We start from the raw sequence: 15755 nt of genomic DNA, 5'->3' as shown, positions 1-15755 counted from the left end.
ATGCAACAGGATCCTTGTCCAGATGTGGGAGGAGCCTATAAACAGGAACCAGAGATCACTGTCTCTACTCTCATCCAGATGCTGCAGGCGTAGAAGCTTCAGGTGCAGCAGCTCCCTCAAACCCCCGTGGCCTTACAGGGACTCATTCTGAATTCCATCTGCTTAATTATTCAGTGTCTCTGCAAGTGTTTTAGTCTGTTTAACACTTATTTTTAAAATGCTTGGTTTTTCTTTCATTTACAGCCAACAACCTTGTGAAAAAAACTTTTCAGATAAAAAAAAAAGACATCACATTTTTCACATGTCCCTTGTTGGTGTTGACTCGGTTTAATGTTGTTAACTGCTTCATAAAATTATGGAAAACAGCCTACATTTTAGTCTCATTTCCATATTCATGCTCCTGTCATTCAGGGGTCATGTGTCACCCAGGCTGCAGAAAAAGAGTTGGCTGGAAATTACATGAAAAACAAGCTAATTTGTTCCAGTAATTTACCCACAGTTGCTTTGAGACACCTGGTTAGCCAAGCAAAGACCTTTTTGATCAGTGGATGAACATTTTGCTCTTGAATTGGTTTTGAGGTCAATGTGATTTGTATTTTCTCATAGCCTCTATATCACATATACACCAATTCTCATCAGGTATGTATGAATGTTGCTTTAACAGTTTAGTGCAAAAATGTTTAAAACTTGTTAAACCTGTAAAATGAGACAGCACCAGTCTCAGCAAATCCTCGCAGCACCATTGATGCAAAGATTAACTACATGACCGGAAATTGACTTTCCCTTCAGAATAAAAGCACGGATCACCCTTGAGCAAGTAAAAAAGCAACTGATGAGATTTTTCTTAGTTTTATTTTTCATAGTTGGTGAACTTTGTTTTATATTTGCAAGCATGTTTACTTTCAAATGATAGTCAGATTTTAACTCTGGTTATTATAAATTAAATCAAATTTAGAGTTGTGGTTGACTGAAAAAAACTTTTTTTAAATAATTTCTGGTCATAATCAGTCACTCTGAGTTCTGATAGAAAATAGATAGTGAAACTCTAGGATTTGAAAATCCTCACAGATCTATGTCACAATGTCACTTAGTATTCCTGGACTCACCCATCATAATTCAACGGGGAAGTCTGTTGTTGGTTTAGTGTCCAGGAATCAGCAGAGAACGTCTCATCTGGTAGAAGCTAACCGTTAGCATTAGCAACTCCACCACACAGAACTGTAGGCTGGTGTTATTTGCATTCTGGACAATTAATGTCATAGGCTCAAATTATAAGTTTTTTTCCCAAATGGGAGGTCCCCACCACCGCCATTTTGACCACGTCACCGGTCCTGTCACACCTAGACTATCCAAAAATGGGAGAAGAGGTGGAGCTGAGGGTGGGGCTGTTACTTTTGGAACAGGGTTGGAACAAATGAACCAGTGTAGCTACTAGCTAACTTAGCTAACCAAAGAAGCTAAGAAGTGCTCCTTGGACTGGGGTTTCCACCCGCATGGCAGACTGGCTCCCGTGTGAGGCTGTAGTCATTCTGGTCGCATGTGGAGATCTAATATGGACTGGGACTGTTAAATTACAAGGGGAGCCTCAGACCGCTGCTGTCGTAACTGGGCACCATGGCCTTACATCAGCTTTTGCTCCACGGTCAGAGAAAAGTGGGACATTAGCTACATGCTAACCCAAAGCTAACAGAGTTTTACCAGCCGTTTTCAGCAAGGAAAATATGGTAGCGCTACTCCAAAGTAAAGGCACCTCCAGCCTGCTTAGTAACAAAATCATAACTAGGTAAGCTGACCGAGGATATCGGGCTTCATTGGTCCACTGCAGTGAAAGATCTGTGCGTCCGCCGCTGTTTATGTCCCCTTCTCTGGAAGCCGGATATCAGCGGGACGTTAGCTACATACTATCCCAAAGCTAACAGGGTTTTTCCGGGCGTTTTCAGCGAGGAACATGTGGTTGAGTGCTCAAAAGTGAAGCAGCTTCAACAAAAAGAGATCCACTATTGACCAGCATGAATACAACCTCGCTTCGGAGCTGACCTGGCTGCCCCTGGATATGGAAACAGGCAGCCGCCTGCTATTCTCAGGCAGCAGACAGTAGAAGCTGGGTGACACGACGTGCGGGTGTGGTGAGCGAAGGTGAGGATCCAGTTGCAGGGGAAGACGCAGGCAGACAGGGACATTAAAACGAGGATTTAATAAGGAACACGCTGGACATAAAACAATGAACCGACAAGACAAAAAGGACGACAGGGTTTAAATACAGGAGGAGCTGGGACCTTGGGTGATTGGGTGATGAGAGCCATTAACATGGACACAGGACTGAACAGAATGGGGAGACAGGACAGAGTGTGACACTGGGCACCCGCTAAAAGTTCTTATGGAGCCCCACTAACATGTTTGACCAAGCAGTTAAATGACAGCATTTACCCCCCCATTCATCCAGCAAAATAAAGAACAGAAATATAAATTTACTTACTGATAAAAGAAGCAGAAACTTTTCGGATGATCTAGTAACTACAGATTGCCCTTTTGTCCAACTCATTCCATGATTAACATCTAAACACACACACACACACACACACACACACACAAAACTAAAGTTCAGAGAGTTGAAATGGCCGAACATCTATTAACGTGAGGCTGAGGCCAGGAGCTAGCTCTGAAGTCACATGGCTCTGATGCTCATTAATTACTCAGATGTTTAAGCATTAAATTCCATTTAAACAGAAGAGTTACAGAAAATTCACCCCTTCAGAGTTGTCATGAATGTAAACTAGATCTATTAAACCTAAAATGGGTTTTTGAAACAGCCTGTAAACATGTTTATTTCTGCTGTGAAAATAGAATTTTTAACAAGGGAGTCATGTGCTCACTTCCGCTGCCAGACCCTAGCGGATGAGGGTGTAACTGCAATTTTTGCCACTTCTTTTATGGCTCCATATTTGCTGCAGAATTGTGGGGGCTTGATTATTTGAGATAAAATTTCAACTCCGCAGAGCAAACAGAGTCAGAGTCGCATTGCTGTTAGGCAACCCAAGGTGAGATGTCCAAATTTAGGGTCTCTAATCAACATGACAGACTTCTTTTGGGAACAGACATCTGTGGGAGGAGACCCGAGTAACCGGAGAAAAACTATGCATGAAGAGAACATTGTAACCCTGCACAGGCAAGATTCAAAACAGCAGATGTTCCATCCATAACATGCAGCCTCAATTTCTTTATTTTTATTTTGTGGAATTAAATGAAATTAAAACGGAGATTGTGCTGAATTTTCAAAGCAGCATCATATTAACAAATAATACCTGTTTCATTTCACCTCCATCAAACGCTGACTTACCCTTTGGGTAGACTTAACTCCATTGATCATGAAGTTTCTATTTAAATGGGGAAAAAACCTGTTAGAATACACCACTGTAATCGTTATCACCTTTTCATAGCCTGTTGACATTATTTTTTTAAATAAATAATACATTAAAAGGCTACATCAAACAATTAGGCTACGTTTAAATATATCAACTAGAAGAAGAAGGAGATCGTGCTTCTTCCTGTTAGCTAAACGACTTTTATTTTTTAAACCTGCAACCGGAAGTGGCTTTAATTTGTTAGCTTGACGAAAGTGTGAACAGTCTCCTGCCTCCTCCGCTGCCTTCCCCACTCGGCTCAGATCGCAAGCAGGTGCACTTGACGGTTCCGTGTCTCCGTGGCGCAGGACAGCACGGACACCCCGCCGACAGCAACGCACCTCTTCACGGCACCAGTCCTCCCAGAGGGTCCGCTGATCGAACCGGGACTTGTGGCTCAGCTAACAGCAGCTTCCCGATCTCTCCTCATCACTCGGGACTTCTCCCACTCATGCCGCTTGACTTCACTCGTTAGCGTCGATTAAATTGGGAGTATACTGGTTTTAACGTGGAATCGAAGATGGGGATCAAAGTGTAGCGCTGGTGAGTGGACAACAAAAGCAACAACTTCCTCATTTGCATATTCAGTTTGCTTTAGCTGCCCGCAGCTCGTGTGTTGTTGTGTTCATGCACCTGGGCGTGAGGTAGAACGTACCGGTGTGCTGAGATCACAGCTGGAACTTTACTGGAGCGGTGAGGACATTGACATCTTAATCAGTCTCGTGTTAGCCCGTCGCGCCCCTTGCATCACTTTACTACCATCATGGTGAGTCAGCGGGTGTCTGATGAAAGGATCCAGCCTGTCTTCTGCCGCTGACACGTGTAGCCTATGTGGTGTGTGTGGTGATAAAACAGTAGCTCAGACATGATGATAAATAACAAACCCGATCATGAAATGGGCGATTTTTTTTAATTCTCATGTTTATTTATGCGAGTGTCTGTAGAAAATTAGCATTTCTGCTTGTTGGAAGGTAGAATAAACAGTTTTATAGAATTAAAAAAGAGGAAATCCACATCATCCACTTAAGCACCCTGAAGCTTTTTCACCTCAGGGTGATGCAGCATCTTTCCCAACACAAGCCAGGAGGATTTGCTATCTGCCTCGTGCAGCTTACTGCAGCCAGGATGAAAGTAAAACCTGTTCTGTCAGAAACCACTTTGGTGGGAGGAAATTCTCATCCAGGTTGCTGATATTGCTGGTAAAGCCACATCTTCTCCTGTAACTTACTCCCACGCCCTCCTCTTCCGTGCAGCAGCTGAACCTCCCCCTAAAGCCACTCCAGAAGTCAAACACCAGTCACATTTCAGCTGCAGCTTCTCTCTCTAAGCATTTTGCTTTTTTTTTTACTGCATAAATAAACCTGAAACTGAAGTTAAAGGAGGAGCAGGCAAACATGTAAACCAACATGCATTCTGCTCGTTCTGTGTCACGCCTGCAGCTTTGGAGGGAAATCCCGTTTACCCACGGATAAACGGTTAATAGTTCCAGTCCAGTCGTATCGTTATCGTCCTCTGCTCTCCGATGATGGAGAGGCTCTTTGTTCAGCCTCCTCTTGGGTTTTGCCGCTTCACTTGACCTTGTCTGGGCTCACACCATACAGGCTTGCTTTCCTCAGCAGTATAAGGGGATTTAAATGGAAAAAAGCACAACTTGCACTAACAGCACTGAAGACAGGGGTCCTGCGAGTATGAGCCACCAGAGCAGAGGTCGGCCAGAAGTCACCCAGGAACAAGTGTGCAGCAGGTAGAGACTGCAGGACGGATGTTTTCCTCTAAAAGAAGTCTGCTGAGAATAACAGGCGTGCCATTAATGAGGGCATTGTTTGGTCTGATGCTGCATTCTGATAGGGAGGCAAGTACAGGTGTGGAGGCGGGCAAGGATGGGGGTCTGTAGGTCAGCTGGGACGTAAACAGTAGCTGCTGGTCGGGTAGCAGTGACAGCTTTATTGCTACCAGGAAGTTTATGGCTGTGTGTGTATGGGGGAAGGGCATTGTGTGTGTGTGTGTGTGTGTGTGTGTGTGTGTGTGTGTGTGTGTGTGTGTGTGTGTGTGTGTGTGTGTGTGTGTGCGTGTGCGTGTGCGTGTGTGTGTGTGGTAATCATAGCTCGGTTCCTATTGTATTCTTCTCATGGGACATAATTCCTCCACTGTCTTTCAAACAGAAATCTGCTGCTTGCGTCTGATTGGTCGGTCAAGTGTCTGATTACCTGTTTATGTTATTAAAAAAGTAATGGTATCAAAAAATCTTAATAAAATTTCTGAATAAAATATGAAACCACTTCCTTGTGTTGCAGCTAAATTAACTTTATTCCACAATCTCCAGTGATTTTCCACTTTAGTAACTGTCTGAGCCATGATGTAATACCTATAACCTGTAAAGTAGTAAAAAGGCCCAAGCTAAATACAAATGTTGTAGCTGTTGCTAGTGGTCTATTACTGTCACCACGGTAACCACACACTATCTTTTGACAGCACTCTTTGTGAAACAAGCAGACAGAAATCAAGGGTAGAGATGTGTGTGTGTGTGTGTGTGTGTGTGTTATTATTTTTTTTATTAGAAGGGGTTGACTAGTTGAGTAGACCATTCACTTTAGGTTTTACAGCCAATATGGTGAGCTCAGGTTAAATGGAAGTCAGTGAGACAACAGGAGGTACAAACACACACACACACACACACACACACACACACACACACACACACACACACACACACACACACACAGCGACACCTTGGAGAGGTTGCATACTACATGTTTAAAAACAGCATGACAGCAGTAGGGAACAAGGATGCTCCACAGTAAAAAAAGACTGAATACATCAGCTGACAAAGTGGCATTAAATTAGTTTAAAAGAACGCAACAAAAGTGAAATGACTCAAACTGTGAATAAAACACCTGCCTGAGTAACACACCGGGTGAAAAAAGATACTTGTAGTATGGGTTGTTTCCAAAGCTGCAAAAGGAATCAAAGTATTGTTGTTTTTTACTCTTCACACAACCGTCTCTCTTACTCCCGAGGAGCTTGACCAACTGACGGCCCTAACATTGTGATAGCACGAACATCTGACAGGCTCTCGGATGTGCTGTGGCTACATGGCAGCTCTGCCACTGACTCGGGGGTGACAGGGCTGATCTCGCTGGCAGGTCGTGCCAGACGAACCACTCAAAGCCATTTCTTCTGTCACAAGGCAGAGACACAAAGAGGGAGGGGAAACAAGGGGATTTTGGTGAATTACAAGTGAGAGGAGGGGAGGATGTCACAGTGGAGACTCGGCAGGCATCTAATTACCTCCCAACTGGAGCCTTGACTCCATGGAAACGGCCAGCGCTCTCCAGAGCTGCACTTGCCTCTGTGCCTGTGTGCGGTCATATGTGCAGTTATTGACAGTCAGCCTTTATAGATGGGCCAGGGTCAAAAAAGCAATGGACTGTGATTAGATCCCTAGTGTGTCGAGTAAACCCACAAAGCAGGATTCAAGGATATGTCGTTAGAAATAAATTCACAGAAATGAAAGGAGCCTATTTTCTGACTTCAGGTAAACGGGTGTATCACCCTTCCTCAATAAGAAAGTTTCTAGAATGCCCCTTGTGAGCATTGTTGTTGTAACAGCTTTACGAAGAAACTCTTGTTTTTGTTTACTAGTACATTTTGGTCCTAAACTACAATAACTGTGTTGTTCCTACACTTTCCTAAGACTGAAGTTGCACGTGCAATCAGATTATGTTGGACAAGACACCTTTGCCATGGGTTGAGTGGCACAGCTAAACATGTGGGTAGAGCACGAACATTTTTCCATAATCCCCTGCAACATTTGTGTGTAGGACTGCATCATACACACATGTGGCTATAAACATTGTCTCTCTACATATCTGATAGCATCCATAGCCACGGATTAAAGGTGTAGTTTGGGGGTTTTACAAGACTGGCCTATCACATATCACGGTCAGTGAGTATGCTTTTGGCTATCTAAGAGACGCCATGCAGCTTAGGTCAAACAATCCCATAGTTTACATTCCCTGTGTGGTAAAATAGTTGTCTTTGTTAGTTTATTATCATTTTGTTTAATCCCTGTTACAAGCAGCACATTTTGCCATGAAATCTTTAAAGTAGTCACCTCATGCTCAGCAATAGGCTGTACAATCCTTATGGGTGTTCTCTAACCCTAACCTTCAGCACCCTGATGGGGAGGCAAGTACAGGTGTGGAGGCAGGCAAGGATGGGGGTCTGCAACTAGTGCACCAAGGTAACCCGCCTCTCATATCCCGGTCCTTCAATAAAACTGTCCTTTCTCTGCCTACTTTCAGAATCACTCTTTATTTTTGGCACTGTTAGTCCCTTATTTATCCTAAAGTTTGGGTTGAGCTAGACAAGGACATTGGTGCAAGGGGTAAACGTCGTAACTTGGCATCTATTGTGGTGCAATGGTTTCACCATTAGCCTGGTTCACACAGCAGCATTTTAAAATTAACAGAAGATTTTAAAAACATGAGAGACCCAACAATTGGCAACAAAAACTTCCCAGATGTAACAGTTTTGGTCCCTTCAGTGTGTGGGCACATGGCAAAAACAAAACACCACTCACAAGCTAATTTCACTTACACACATTCCCTGATTAGACTGGAAATCTCGTAAAACCTTTCAATATTAAACGTAGCTTAGAAATAAACCAATGTGGAAGACGAGACCTGTTGGTGGCTCAGGAGCGGTGCTTGTTTGAAACGGCTTTGGCAGCAACTTTGGACGATTCAGACATGGACTTTCTCAAAGACATGAGCAGTTACTTCTTCTTTAACTTCTCTGACAATGTGTGGTGGACTGCCCTGTTGTCTGATCTCAGTCACTATAAATATGTTGTGTGTTGTTCTGATTGGTACTAGCGATGTCCAGTTCAGTGCAGACAGTCTGAATGATAACCGTAGATTTCGCCCCACGACTGAGCTCTGTCTATGGATCAGGACTCTATATTTACATATATAGGATGACTTGCCAGGCTAGTAACCTGGGTCATCTTTAAGATTGTTGGAAGAGGGGAATCTAGTGGGAAATCTGTGTGATTATCTTGCCGTGGGAACCAGAACTTACCCTTTTCCCAACTATGTGTACTGAGTACACAACACGCACCAACTCCATCATATCAGTGCAGGGGCTCTATGATGTTTTCAGAAATGATAATAACAATACTGATATTAGTCTTGATGTTATTCAGAGCGGGATTCATCACATTTTAAAGTAGAATACAGTAAAATGTGTTTGTTTGCAGAGACTGTGAGCTGTGCATGAAGCAGTTACAGACAAAAACTGAGGAGGGAAATGAGCTGATTAATCAAACACTGAAACGGTATTGAGCCATGTCCAAAGCATGATCCATCTTGGACCAAAATCCCACTCACAGGTGAAGTACAGAACTGATCGTAACCATGGATGTGTATTGTTGAAATTCTGGCGATACGATACATATCACGATACAGGGGAGACGATACGATATATCACAATATATTGCAATACATTCAGTCAGACATTACAAGCAATTTTTTTTCACTAAATTTATTGTAAGAATGTTCAATAAACAGTCCAAATTGATACGTAACATGTTTAACATGAGGTATCTGACCCATGATGGAGGGATTTACATTTCAATGGTGGAAACAAAACCCGTTGCACACTGCTGCCAACTAGCGGGTGGCGATTGGATTGCACAAAACGAAAAGAAAATACACAAATGTTTGCATGTAAATTCTTTCAAAAATTAGATACACGGCTTTTGAATATCGATGTAATAACCGCAAGAAAAAATATCACGATATATTGCCATATCGATATTTCCGATACACAGCTTTTGAATATCGATATAATATTGCTGGAAAAAATATCACGATATATTGCGATAGTGATATTTTCTTACATCCCTAATCGTAACACTTTGTTTTGAGGCAACAGTGTTTTGACCTGTGGCCTTCAGCTTTCCCTAAGCAGGAAGTGTTGCAGTTTTGCAGAAACTGTTCATAAACATCTAAAACATCAATACAGCCAATCAACACAAGCACACCTTATGTGACATGCAAAAATGGCACACAGTTTGTAAAAATGTCCAAGAACCAGCCTGTGAACCATGCGTTTTGACCACTATCTACCTGATCTTATGAACACATGGGACATGTATTGTGAACAGACAAGGACATGGCTCTAATTAGTTTGCTCTGACACCGTGCATCAGTGAGGCGGCGTTTGGCCTCATCCCCGCTATGGCTGTAATGAGCAGATAGATGCAGCTTAACAAGAAAGGAGACAGCCAAGATGATATCAGCACTGTGGTTATTAGACGGGCATCTGTTATTGTGTCACTCATTAGCTTGCAGTGGTTACTCTGCAGGTTTGCGTAAGAAAAGACCAGAGATGAGTTTGCTCAGCTAGCTGCACAGAAGCAGTGTTTTCTTGGATTTGTCCGACTGATGGTTCATCTTAAGTAGTGATTGTGACAAAATGATGCCTCTTCATGAACGAGTCAGGCTCACACTTAGATCTGACTGTAAATCTGAATGCTATGAATAATGCATGGCTGTATTTTCAAAGCATTTTGACCTCCGTGGATTCGTGTTCAGAAATGCGTTTGTGTGCCTGCTGAAAGGCAAATCGGCGTTCTGCTCTAATTATCTCTGCATAACAAGATAAATTGTCCTGAGCCATCAGAATGGAGATGTTAAGTTCATTTAAATGCACCATTTGAATTTCTGCCAAACCAGAGGGAATGAATGTAGGAGTGTTTTTCACTGGAATGAAGTGTTTGAACGTTGAGTTGGCCAATAACAGAGCCAAACCTTTAGTCTCAAAAGCATTGACTTAATGTCGTTAGAGTGATCTCTCTAGATTTGATGTGAATGTACGTTTTTGTGATGCAGCCCTTTAGATTTCATCACCTTGTTCTATCTGGCTCTATTTTTGTTTCATTTTGAGAAAACCGCTTCATCTCTTGACTGTCTCGGCCTTTTGGTGAACACATGCACAAACAGAGACTCAAATGCCTGCATGAACACACAGCTGTGTTCAGGAATGAGAATAAACACACACACACACACACACACACACACACACACGCACATGCTTGGGCCACCTTTGTGGAACAGAATTCCCAGTGAGCGTTGAACAGATGGAACAGCTGAGTGTGGAACAGGTGCTGCAGTGTGAGCCTAACCCTGCTCACACACACTACAGGGGAATTCCAGCGAAAGCAAACGAGGGAGGGTGCTCCTTGTTGAACAGGATTCTTGCAGAGATGAGCCGAGGAGCGAGTCGGACACCGGAATGCCTCAAATGGAATTCCGTTGTGTGTTTAGCTGACGGTGGATGCAAGTGTGCATGCATGTCGTGTCTTCTCATTTGTTGTCAGCTCCCCGTTGCTGCAAGCAAACACACACACGCCATCCCCGAATGACCACACTGCACTGATTATGTGTGTGTGTGGGGACATGTGTGGTATTTTTGCTGTTCCTCTGTCAGTGCTGCCAGGAGGTTCAGTGGCCAGATTGGCTCGATCCGGGCGCCTGGACATTTGGTCTGGACGCCAGGACACATTTGGGCTCCTGTGGAGATTGGGGATGATAGTGGGGGCAGAGGGCCAAAAAGCCCCCCCGTGCCAGCAGCTCCTGCTGGGAGAGCAGACTCCTGCAGGGCCATCTGTACAGGCGTCCTGACTGGGCACAGCCAAAAGTAGGGCGACACAGAGAGGGAGATAGAGGAGGAGAGGAGCAACAGAGTAGATGTTTGAAATGAGAATTGGAGTGAAAGAATAACAAGGAAAACCAAAGTGTTTTAAGACCGTATTTAAACCGCTTCAGTGCAACATTATATAAACCGTTTATATTTTATACAGCTATTGACATGTAAATATGAGGTTTTTGACATGTGTAAATATTAGAGATGCTCCAGAAATAACCGCTGGGGATCCGAACTGGCCAATGTTCAGCAGGATTGTCTGAAATGTTCAAATCTTTTCAGTTCTTCTATATACGTAGCACCAAATTATTAAACACTTCCCAAAGTTAAACATTCCAACTGAGTTCAGTTCTATTTCAAAGTTCCCTAAATAAGGACCCATCAGATTGCATCAAGTCACTGACTAGTGTCAGAGTCTTTACAGCAATCCTCATACTAAGCAAGCATGTAGCGACTGTAGAGAGGAAAACTCCGGAAGAAACCTCCAGAGGATCCTAGCGCAGGAGAAGCTATCCGCCATGACTCACTGGGGGTGAACACATATAACAAACACATATTTATAAAAACAAACAACACTGGCTGGTCAAAACCGTACAAGACCTGATAACTGCATTGGCCTCAAGACCAGAAGTGGTGCACCTCGAGTAAATACACCATGAGCAGTGAAGCGTAGCACTTCTGGTGCATCCAGGGGTCGGGTCTGCCCAGAATCATGCCTACCTGACCCACTGTGAAATTGTGGGGGTTGGAAACATTTTCTTATAGCAGCAATATGAGATTGGAGCTGTTTTAAAACAGCAGCAATACGCTTTGGTCATCAAATCTATCATTAAGTATTTCTCCTGAAAGAGGTAGATCAGAAGCGTAGTAAATCTTTTACATCAAAAACCATTCAGAATGGTTGAAAAAGAAAATGTTTTTTATTTATTTTTCTATATATATATTTTTTTTGCTTCCGCCGCTTTTGGAGTTCTTCTGTTGCAACATTTCAGCTTTCAAAGAACAGAGTGGAAAAATTGGGGCACAGCTGCAATCCTCAGAGGTCCACAAAACAGTATCAGAGCCGAAAATACGCAAGTGTCTGCTTTTGTGGAACACACTCCCAAAATAGATGAAGAGTAGATGTGAGAAAAGACGAGATGGACATGTGGGTCCTGAATTAGAAAGGAAGTGCTGGGAGTATGTAAATGAGTGGATATGGAGGGAGCTGCTGTCTGCAGAGACAAAAGAGGTGATTATTGAGTCTGATGTTACACCTAAAGAGCCCAGACTGTCTGCACTCCCCCCGGGTGTGTGTGTGCGTGTGTGCGCGCCTGTGTGTGTGTGTGTGTGTGTGTGGGGGGGGGTTTGCTGATTTGACCAGACTTTTTATTTATTTTTTGTTGCCCGGCTTATAAGTGTGAGCGCTGAAACCAGGAAACAGACATAAAAAAGCCATCCTTGTGCTGGATATCTGCTTTGCTTTCCCTTGATGATGTGCTGCATCAGTGCTTTATATCCTCTCCAAACAGAACAGGGCCAGACAGTTAAACTCAAGACTTTTGCAACATAAAGTCAGAATTATCTGTTTTTAAAAAGATGTTAAATGTCCTAAACTAGGAGATTTGAATTTGTTGCGAAATAAACGAGTTCATATAGATCATAACAATCCTCTTAAGGCTCAAATGAATAAGAATGTACTAAATAAAACCCTTTTCTAATCATAGTTTTACTCAAACATATTAGTTTTCTATTCATTTAAATCAAGGGTGGTCAAACCTTTTAAGACGTGGGTCAAAAATTTGAAGATTAAAGTCACTGTGGGCAAAAAATATGACTTTCTAATTTAAAAGATGCACAAAACAATTGTGGTGATTTATGAAAAGTTGCACTGCTCCAATATCTGCCTCGTGTTACCCTGGTTTTCCACTGGATGTGTAATCATCCTGCAACATATGAAGCAAGTCTGCAGTTAAGAATTGTCTCTACAGTCAATGTGTGCGTTTCCACCAGGAAGTGAGGGGTGCGTTACAGAAGCATAATGTTGCAGCGCTTCACTAAATTCACGCTTCGAGTCAATTCTTTATGCGCTACGCTCCAGAACACTTAAACAGCAGTTCAGATTGGGCCAGACAGGAAGTCAAACAGGGGAGCAGTGTAAAATATCTGGCTACTTTCAAAATAAAAGACAGGTTTACAGTTGTGACACATCTGTTGCTGATATAAAATGAACAGCATGTTTGTTATTGCATGAACAGCCGAAATCACACGTGATCTTGCAGTTCTTTGATGATTTTGTGATCATTTGAGTAGAACGTCTTTGCAGCCGTCTGAAATACTCCTGGGGGCGCACTGCCGAGGTCACTGGGGAAATGCATCTGTTATATTACACATTCGATAGAAGGGAATGTAGCTATAAACTTTAAAATATTAAATGACTCTGATGACCTCACTTTGGAAATGGCTGATTTAAAAGTTCAGCAGTGTGCTGTCGTCTGTGGACTACATGTACTTCATGAAATGAACCAAACGCTCTGAAACTTTGATTTTTGTCTTTTTTAGGCTTTTTCAAGCATGAGATAAAACCAAAAAGTATGCTTTTGTTTATGTCTTTGGACTAAAAAGTTTAAAGATTTTTGCTCCAGCTGTATTTGAAGCTCATTGTTATGGTTACTATTGCCCATATTTATGCTCTAATAAATAGTTTGTTTCTGAATTATTAAAGATTAAAAGGACGTGGACTATTTCTGAAACTGGAAAAAGCCGTTCCCCTACAGACATGTTCCTTTTTCCTCAATTAGATGCTGGGTGAGATGCCGTTGATACATTTAGATCATGCATCAGGGGACTTTACCACGCCACAAAAAGTCCATGTGTGGAGACCCAAACCTAAAGGCAAACCATCCATAACCAGTAGGTGACTGTAAACCAGCACAAAGCTGCTCCTTACCCTTTAATGGCTCAGACCAGGGTCTTTGGGTGCGTTCTAAGTTCTCTTAAATTCTAACTAATTACACACGGGTGTCATTTTTAGAGCAAGTCTACTTATATTTAGCAAAACGTGTTTAGCAGGGACCAGATTCTGAAAAGCTAATAGAAGATGAGGATTAACAGAGTGATGAAGCCTTTTGACAGCTTAAGCTGACTGAGGCATGAATGCCATTGTTTCATACACACACACACACACACACACACACACACGCGCGGCGCAGCTCAACAAGTCAAGAGGTGCTGACAGAAACTGTGACTCCAGACAGTGCCTTTCTTTAAATCATGTCAGAACAAAGCGGGCGGAGCCCCTCGATGGCAGTGATAAGAGCCCGACGTGAACAATGACACTTTCTCTGCCGTCTAGACGGAGAGCGTGTGGGGCCACCATTGGCTGTCAGCTGGAGATCTCTGGGGGATAAGAGCACACACACCTGTTTTCAGCTGCTTGTTTCTCAGTGTGTTTATTCATGCAGCACTGATGCACCCAGACAGCCACAGTGGGAGCTTCAGGTAACACGTTCTACACAAAATACAGCTGTGGAGGGATTCTGCACACTGGCAGAAAGTGGTGTAAACCACATGATCCAAACATAAAAATACAAATAAATCATAAAGTGAAATATGAATTTCTATTTTACTTGATACTGTCTCATTCACCTGTCATTTTAGGTTTTTACTATTAGGTTCTTCTTCGTATGACGTAACTTGGCACAATAAACAGAAAATGCTTAAAATAATCAGTCCCTCAGTGGCGCTAAAAGCAGGTTTCAAACCAAACCCTGCTGCAAGGATTCATTGATTCTAATCATAAGGTAATAAAATGAAAACAAAGAAGTCCCTCACCCAAAACACAACAGTGTGCATACTGTTGACCTGAATCTGAAGAGCCTTCTTGAGTGTTTTATCTTTTCATCCTTGACAGGAAGTTCCCCTTAACTCAAGCTGCTTTAAGGAAATTTGGTTGAAGGTCATCTCATGCTATCTTCACGCCATCTCCTGCACACTCACAGTGACTTTGTTGTAGTTTTGTTTATGTCAAACCAACACCTTGTTCACAATCGTGCTGCTTCCTTCTGGTGAGCTCGACACAAGCACGACCTGCTGAGTGGAAGTTTTTGTCTGTGTGTCTGACACTTTTTAACATTTCCACTTTCATTTTTATTATATCACAATGGACTTTTCACCTGAATTCTACAATTGTGGAACAAACATTAAAAATTAAACTTACTTTGGCTTCTGCAGGTCAGGGACAAGGTCTTGTCTCAAGTGGAGGATTTTAAGTATCTCAGGATTTTGTTCACTAGTGAGGGAAAGATGGATTGTGAGATCGACAGGCGGACTGGTGGGGAGTCTGCAGCGATGCGGGCGTTGTACCAATCTGTTGTGGTGAAGAGAGAGCTGAGCCAGAAGGCAAAGCTCTCGATTTACCGGTCGATCTACGTTCCTACCCTCACCTATGGTCACGAGATCGCGGATACAAACGGCCAAAATTAGTTTTCTCCGCAGGGTGGCTGGGCTCTCCCTTAGCGATAGGCTGAGAAGCTCAGTCATCTTGAAGAGGCTTAAGCCGGGCGTACACTGTGCGACTTTTTCACTTTTTTGAGCCGATTTTCCACTCGTGCGAGAATCCACGAGATCGGGGCGAGTTTTGCGCCGAGCGTCGTGTAGTGTACA

The 15755-nt window shown here is 42.9% G+C and overlaps 1 protein-coding gene across 1 annotated transcript in view; it reads left to right on the top strand.

Moving 5' to 3' along the window:
* Positions 1-3786: 3786 nt before the first annotated feature.
* Positions 3787-15755, top strand: part of LOC107375953 (ras-GEF domain-containing family member 1C) — a 30178-nt gene continuing 18209 nt past the window's right edge. Inside the window, exon 1 of the mRNA XM_015944805.3 lies at positions 3787-3944. The gene's annotated coding sequence lies outside the window, so the exon portion shown is untranslated. The remainder of the gene's footprint in view (positions 3945-15755) is intronic.

Source organism: Nothobranchius furzeri, chromosome 1, assembly GCF_043380555.1.
Source record: "Nothobranchius furzeri strain GRZ-AD chromosome 1, NfurGRZ-RIMD1, whole genome shotgun sequence".
Lineage (NCBI taxonomy): Eukaryota > Metazoa > Chordata > Actinopteri > Cyprinodontiformes > Nothobranchiidae > Nothobranchius > Nothobranchius furzeri.
This window is presented reverse-complemented; position numbering and strand designations above follow the sequence as displayed.